Source organism: Bolinopsis microptera, chromosome 8 (assembly GCF_026151205.1).
Source record: "Bolinopsis microptera isolate Bmic1 chromosome 8, MBARI_Bmic_1.0, whole genome shotgun sequence".
Taxonomy (NCBI): Eukaryota; Metazoa; Ctenophora; class Tentaculata; order Lobata; family Bolinopsidae; genus Bolinopsis; species Bolinopsis microptera.
Window position 1 is genome coordinate 4,930,421 of NC_087079.1, and position 8,869 is coordinate 4,939,289.

The window sequence follows — 8,869 nt, forward strand, 5'->3', positions numbered from 1 at the left end:
GGTTCTTAAAGTTTTTTGAAATCTTTGCCCAAATTCGAGCACCGCCAGCACAGTTCATAAAGCAGACTTTCTTAAGAGTCACAAATATCATGCTGCTAATCCTCAAGGGTACCGGGGTACCCTGAGAGGAATTGCTAAGGAACAAGCAACCGGAAATTACTCAAATTTCAAGGCTTTCCATTTTTGGAGCTACCTACCTGGTCTAAAGTGGTACAGTGCAAATTATATATTTATTTTAAACTTGTTAATTTTTATCATAATATAGTAAAACCCCGATTTACTGGAAACCCCGATTTACCGTGACTCTTTCCTTCCTCCAAACTCCATGGTAAATTGGGGTTTTACTGTATAACAACAGTTTCAGTTTTCATTATTCCTTAAAATTCGAAATGAACTGTATTGTAATTGATCCCGATATGGTTACATTAACCCAAAATAAATGGTGTCATCAAATAATAGTACCATCACTAGAGTAGACACTATTCAAAATAAGGCAGAGATAATATGGATATTAGACTAAACTTAATAATAACTAATATCTTAATTAATATATATACTATATCAATTAATAGTACCATCACTAGAGTAGACACTATTTAAAATAAGGCAGAGATAATATGGATATTAGTTAAACTTAATATCCGCTATGGAACTGGGAGGTTACCCCCAAGTTCCATAGCGGATATTATGCCAAATTATTAGACGGAGGTCCATTTCTACGGCGATGATTCTCCGGCTCCGTCTACTGTATTAGACGGAGATGAAGCTCTCCGGGAATTTTTCGGAGATTGTAGCAGTTTGTGGCAGTTTCTTTGCATTTTGCTCCATCTGTGAGAATCAACAAAATTACCGTAGATGGTCTCCGGATAAGGTTATGGAACTGCAATCCGGAGAAATTTCCGAAGAAATATTAGTTGACGATCTCCGTCTAATAATTTGGCATAATATCCGCTATGGAACTGGGGGGTAAAGCTGTGCAAATTATAACTTTTGAAAGAATAAACCCTCCTCCCACGAATGCGGATATGTCTGACCTGGACCATCTTGAAGTGGTTCCATGCTTTCCTTATCTTGGTGATGGTGATGGTCCCCCCACAAGACTTGAGATTTTAAACTGTCTCAAAAAATTGAAGAATCACAAAAGTGCTGGGATTGACGAAATCTCTAATGAGCAGTTAAAGTATGGGGCAAGTGGTCTTGTGGATAGGATGGAGAAATTGTTCTCTAAAGTTTGGAATTCAGAAGCAGTGCCTGACGACTGGTTGAAAGGCATCGTGATAATTGTACCAAAGAAGGGTGATACCTCTCATTGCTCCAATAATAGGGGGATCACTCTAAGATCTACGGCATCTAAACTGTATCAAATCATCATATTACAACGCATGAGTGACGGTTTAGAAAGTCTGCTACGAGACAATCAGTGTGGGTTTAGAAAGAACAGATCATGCATTGATCAGATTTATTCACTCCGCACTATTATACATAACTGCATTGAATATAATCTCCCCCTGTATGTAAATTTTGTGGACTTCAAGGCAGCTTTTGATTCCATCGACAGGAATTATATTTGGAAAGCTTTCAGTCATTATGGCCTGCCATGTAAATACATTCGAATAATACAGGCATTCTTTAATGGAACTGTTAGTGCTGTTAGACACAATGGTGAACTATCAGAATGGTTTGAAGTAAGTTCAGGCAGTGGCCAAGGAGACATTCAGGGTCCCCCACTTTTTAATGTCTGCCTCAATGTGGCTGCTGAGAGAACAGAAAGCAACAAAGTGGTGTCCCACGGAGCGGTTCTTCAAAGATCTATCAGTCCGCTCGTTGATGATATCACTGTGTTAGATACAGATTATGCAGATGACATGGCTGTACTGGATAACAGCGAGGAAGGTCTTCAAGAAACAACTGACCTTTTGTGTATGTATGGTGCCCAGGGAGGTCTTAGAATCAATGGTAAAAAGACTGAGGCTATGGTCATTGGTAAAGCAACCTCTCAACGGCCATACACGAAAGAAGCCACAGTGAACATCACTGTTGAAGACACGCCAGTGCAGCAAGTTAGTGACTTTACGTACTTAGGTACAATTATTTCCAGCGACGGTACTATCGACCGTGAGCTGTCAGCTAGGATTCAGAAAGCTTCCGGAGCCTTCAATCAACTGAGTAATATATGGAAAAACCGCAACATCCAGTCTTATACAAAGATCAGGATTTATAAGGCAGCGGTTTTGACAATATTGTTATATGGTAGTGAGGTTTGGAACACAACCAAAAAGCAGCTACATCGCTTTGAGGTGTTCCATCAGCGTTGCTTGAGGAGAATACTTAGGATAAGATGGCTCGATCGGGTTAGAAACACTGAAGTGCTGGAGCGTGCAAAGATAAATCCAGTAGAGACGTACATAGGAGCAAACCGCCTGCGTTGGTTTGGCCATGTCACCAGAATGCCAGACACTAGGCTTCCTAAGTACCTGCTTAACTGGACCCCTGCCCATGGGAGAAGATCTAGGGGCCGTCCAAGAAAGAACTGGAGGAAATGTTTGCTGGAAGATGCTGCATCGTTTACAGGAAACACTGACATAGACCTAGAAGGAGCGAGCGAGATGGCTAGTGACCGCAAACTTTGGAGGGAGATGATACGTCACAAACGGGAGTTCATTGGTGCAGGCCACTCGAATGATTGAGGAGACCTAATCAAGTACAAGTAAGAAAGAAACAAAGCTCAAACTGCGGAACGAATCAAATAAAAAGAATGTTTTTATATTTTACTCAGCGATTGAATATTGATAGATTTGTATAGGACGCTCCTTTAATTTGATCACATGGAAAATTTGTAAATTGCTCGAGGCACCAGTATCAGTGCCATGTTAAGTTAATGTATGGCAGCTGATTAAGTCTGTGACGTTTTGCATTGCATTGTCAGGTTGTGGTTGAATATTTTCAAACGAGTAAGATGCTGATAAAACGAGATAGAAGTCAGAAACAAAAATGTGTTTTGGAGTGGCCAGAGACGTAGATGAGCTTTTCAGGCTGACTCTGAGTCGACACTGTGATTTATACTCACGTCTCTACGACTCCTGAAAATACCAGTAAGTATTTCCAGCAGTATTGAAGCACGTGCAATTATGTCATGATGGCAGGGAGGGTTGAGGTTGATCATTTTTTAATGACAAGGTATTTTATAATAATATAATGCAAATCCTGAACCCACACTTCACATGTCATGCAAGAAAAGGGACCGACCACCGAGTCGGAGTAGCTGCTCCGTCTACAATAAAGACTATGACTCCACAACTTTATTGATTGCCTATCAATAAAGGTATACGTCATGGTAATGCATGACGTATTGTCTTGCTAGCGCCAGCATTTCAATCATAAAAGATTTCCGGTACCGTCATTTATTGGAGCAATAGAATGACATGAACTGGAGGTAAAGTTACCGAAGAGTAATCCAAAGAGATTTTTCCAGCTTGTTTTGAAGCAGCAGGTAATGAACACAGACTCTTTGACACCCTACAGCCGAGAAGTACTGGTAATTAGATGTGACTTTGTGAAAACCACAACTTTGTGATTGGCGGTGTAGATGCTTGCTCCAGGTTGAGACCGACCAGGTAGGTACCAAAGGTGGTTTGAGATTGCTATTAAACTTCAAAATGAGGAGAGCATTGGTAGCTAAATGTTCGTTTAATACAAAGTACATATACAGTATGATATAGTATGACATTGACATAAAATTAAGGCGATGATCAAAAAATCAAGTTTTAGAGGATAAGTATGGCTAGGTTTTGCAAATCTGTGACGCCAAATAAATCTACAGTGTGAGGGACTATACTTTTGTAATGACTTTACATACACAGGGACTAAACTGTTCTGTCTGTTGCTATGACTACAGTGACTATACTGTTGCTATGACTACAGTGACTATAATACTGTTGCTATGACTACAGTGACTATACTGTTGCTATGACTACAGGGACTATACTGTTGCTATGACTACAGTGACTATACTGTTGCTATGACTACAGTGACTATAATACTGTTGCTATGACTACAGTGACTATACTGTTGCTATGACTACAGGGACTATACTGTTGCTATGACTACAGTGACTATACTGTTGCTATGACTACAGGGACTATACTGTTGCTATGACTACAGGGAATATACTGTTGCTATGACTACAGTGACTATACTGTTGCTATGACTACAGTGACTATAATACTGTTGCTATGACTACAGTAACTATACTGTTGCTATGACTACAGGGACTATACTGTTGCTATGACTATGACAGTGGCCCTTAAATAGGAACTACACAGTCGTGCCGTCGTGGGGCACAATTATAAATGCGAATTGAATGCTGTTTTATTTTTGATGGTCGTTTATAAAGAAGCTTGACGTAGCGTACAGTCGCAGTACAGCTGCAGTACTATCTAATGAACTTTCATGACGCAAGCATATTAAGATTAGAATATCCAAATTGCGTGATATTATGTTCATTATTATAATATTAATAGTGGATTGTAAGCCTTGAAAATATACCTATGTAGCATTACAACTTCGGTTCCTTAATAGGTCGATGTCTAGCACAAAGAACTTTAAATGTTACAGTTGACACATATATAAAAGTTAAATGGATTGTCAAAGTTATGAAAGACGATCATCCGGTAAACAATTAATAAAATTGACAAACCTAAATTTCTTTGGAGTTGACGAGACAGCGCAAACATAAGAATTCGCGAAATTTTGGAGGTAACATTAGCTAGGCCTAGGAGATGTCAAATAATTGTCGGCCTCCTATCTTAAAACAATAGTTCCAGAATCAGCCTAAATTGTGTTACCCTCAGGCCTCTACACAAATCATCGATAGAATATTCAAATAATGCTCATTTATAATTACATAAACTATAATAAACTAAATTTCGTCAAGATTAGCAATTAAGCTAACAAATTTAAATACTTTTGGTCCGTCTTACAAGTTACAGTGATTATTGGATTTGGATAAGCTGTAACAAAATAAAAAATCATTCAAAACCAATAGCTTTTAGTATTAAACAGTATTTGCCTTCGCAAGATAAAAAATTTAATGCACCAACTCTACGTGATAAAAGGTGTAGTAACCTATATGGCACTTTGCTATAGTAAAACTAAATCGTTGACTTTTTGCAGCGGTTCCTAAGAAGTCCCTCAGATCGTTAGGACTATTTTAAGTCATTAAAGCTTATTCAAATACGTTAAAATGTAGAATATTGCATGTAGAACTTATTAAACAGGTGTATCGCTATTAGTATTATCATGATAAAGTAAAATTCTATATAAAACTATGTATGACAATGATAAGTGAACTCCATTTCTGAACTGGAAGGCGACGAAAACATTAATAAACAACTGACTTGGCTCATAATGGGCTCGTGATTTAGAAAAGAGCACTACACCCATGACTACAACCACGTGCGCGCTCTTCTTTGTTCAAGACGCGCGCACGTGGGCTATTATTATAGCTATGTATAACTGGTCCAGACCCCAGTTTAAATTTGGCACCACCATTATATCGATGGAACCAGTCTTTTTCTTTGGCGGGCCGATCCTGGAAGCAAGCACGACGGTGGACGCGTGTTTGCACTGTACGGTGACTATAGTGACTATATATATATATATATATATAATACTATAATATAATATATAATACAGTTGTTGGCTGCAAATGGGTATAAGGGTATTTATTATAGTATTATCTAGAGAGAAATAAATCACAGGTTAATATTTAGTAATTGTGAGCTAATATTGAGCTGTTACTGCACAACACGTGGACAGAGTTAAGTGTGTAGTGCACGTGCACATTTGTGTAGTGCACGTGCACATTTGTGTAGTGCACGTGAGAGTAACCTGCACGTGCACTAGAGCACTACTAACTCATGAGCATATATACAACACACGTAAAATGGATTTCAAGTATAAAATCCTCTTCTAAATCCTCTCTACGCTAGGTAATACCTAATAACTTAATAACTGTGCGGTTAGAAACTGTATAATCACTGAGCTCGTCCTTCACTGGGCCCGCACCTGCTAGTAGTGCTTTAGTAAACACTGGTATTAACAGCTCTGATCTGCTCTCACACACGCACTTAGAATAAAACCTGGGCCACTGATCTCATCCGAATAGGAAATATAATACGTGGTCAAAGTTCTACATGATCTGTGTAGTTGAACTGTAAATAAAGGAGTGAGAGGGGAGTAAAACTGAAGGGAATATAAGTATTAAGTATAGCAGCTAGTAGTGCTGCCTCCACTGGCCCTATAATATTGCATCTCGCTTCCATCTCTACCTATACACTTTATCTACTCTGTATATGTTTATATACTTATATAGCAAATAGGCGGCCGTTACCTTACAAGACTTATTTGTGGCGGACCAATTTGCGACGACCGAAATTTTGGCGGTCCGAAAATATGGCGAAATTGAACAAAAACCGTCACATTTCGGACGTCACAGAAAATAAGGGTATTTTTCATCATTTTTTGTGACAGTAAGCAGTAAGGAAATTTCTGAAAATCGGTAAAATCATGTTCAAACTTAGTCTGTATTAAGACGGTAAGACTTTCATGTTAGCACATACATGTATTTTAATGCAAATTTAAACTGTATTGCTTGACATTCAATTCGTCATTGGTGTGGTGATAATTTGTCCCAAGATGCTAGAATTTATTTATTTATTTTACTTGATATTACTTTTTAGAAAGAAAATAAAGCAGTGAAGGCACAGTCATTGAAATAAGCTAAAAGATAATGCGACGGATTCTATTACGACGACCGAAATTTTGGCGGTCCGAAAATATGGCGAAATTTTCGGAAAACCGCCACATTTCGTACGTTATAAATATGTCTTGTAAGGTAATTTCGTCTGCAAAGATATAATTAATTAATTTCACTTCTCAGCATTGATTTATAGTAAAAAGTTATTTGAAAGATATAACCCATGCACTGCGTGCCAAACCTCTAAAACAGTAGGTAGTGGGCGAAATTTGTCCTTATTTCAGCGTCATGGGGTAGCAGATGGTTACTAAACCTTTTAGCCATTGTTGCTCTACCAATGACCATGAATGGCTTAAATACAACAATAAGAAATGGAGCTTTTCAAAAAGCAGGGAAACAAGATTTTAACCTATCCTAGGAGTCAATTGAATTGACTCCTATTATTCGATAGGCTAAAGTCTTAATCAGCTTAATTGACTTAATTCACAAAACTCGTTTTCATTTTTCAACACAATATAATATGCTGCTGTAACTTGAAAATTCTATTTCAAGACGAGAATAAAGGACATGATTTAGTTATGTGTCGAACAGAGAATGGAAATATAGAGACACGAATAGTTTGCCATCCCATCTTCTGATTCCATTCCATGTACCCTTACTGCTATGCCTATATAAGTTAGAAGCGTGCACATCTGTTTATCTGTTCCGATGATAAAAAATACAGTGTTAGAAATAAAGGTAAACCGTCGGTGGATGATTGATAATTAGTAGACTTCGATTTGAATCATTCGGGTAGGAATCGGCAGCTAGGGACACCAAAACAACAACGAATAAAAATGAGTACGTCACATTACAGATTACTGACTACAAATAAGGTGATATATATCCCAATTTTCAGTCGATATCATTGCTCGGTCTACTTTTGTAAGTAATGGTCAAATGAATTTAAAGTTTACAAGGAAGCAATTACCTTCAAATGAAATTTGCTAACCAGCAAGTAAGTTAAGTTTAACACGATCTTCAAACAGAACATCTGCTTCAATAGTCAATGCTATTTAGGGAAAATGTCCATCAGCTATTGATCAGACCCTCTATGAGAACTCCTTCTCTGTAAAACCTGCAAAACTGTGGAATCCTTTGCCCAAGACCATGCCATAAACATTAACAACGCAACGGAACATACTGCATTCCAAGCAGCTATTGGACAGTATCTTGACAAAGAAATATCTCCAACTCCGGGTTACACCACCTCATGCAGTAGCTCATTATAAGACTATAACATCCAGCCGGACATCCAGCCGGACGGTCTACTTCCAGCCGGACGGTCTACTTCCAGCCGGACGGTCTACTTCCAGCCGGACGGTCTACTTCCAGCCGAACGGTCTACTTCCAGCCGGACGGTCTAATTCAAGTATACTAGTGCGATGACGCTGACTCTTTTGGCTAAACCTCACCGAAGTATCGAAATAATTAGTATCAGTTCCCCATCCTTGACACAATCCCTAAATTCATTAAATTCAAACACAGCGTGTCTTCCGACACTTTATATTGGTTAATACCTAATTTTGACCTCCTCAATTACTATCTCACTTCCTCTCTTTATTACCACAATGATCCTTAATCTCTACTCTTTCTATTTTTTAGTCCAATCTCCTTTCACTCTATGTTCCTGTCTCACAAGCGAGTAATCAATATAATTGGTAAACTTTTTTATTGTTGAACGCGGCTTAAAAAGTATGCTTTCTCTGAGCTGAATATGAGCATTCCCCTACTCAAACCTTATCGGACTTTTAGCGCTCATTTTAATGTTCGTTCAAATAAAGTCCGCTAAGGTAATTTATTTGAATAGATCAAGATCGGTTTTTCCCACAATCAAACAACGAATGAGCTTCAAACATTCCAACAAAATCTTTATAACATCGGTAGAATATTTTCGTCCATCAACAGTACCTAACAAAGGTAGTAAATTAAATTGTAAAAAATAGGAACAAAGCTAATTCACAAAATGATGGAAAGCATTCGGGTATGGAGGTTTTGAGGCCCCACCTAGTAGTGAAAATACTAGTCCCAGCATAGAGGGTAGAATAATTTAAGGACCACTATCAAAAGAAT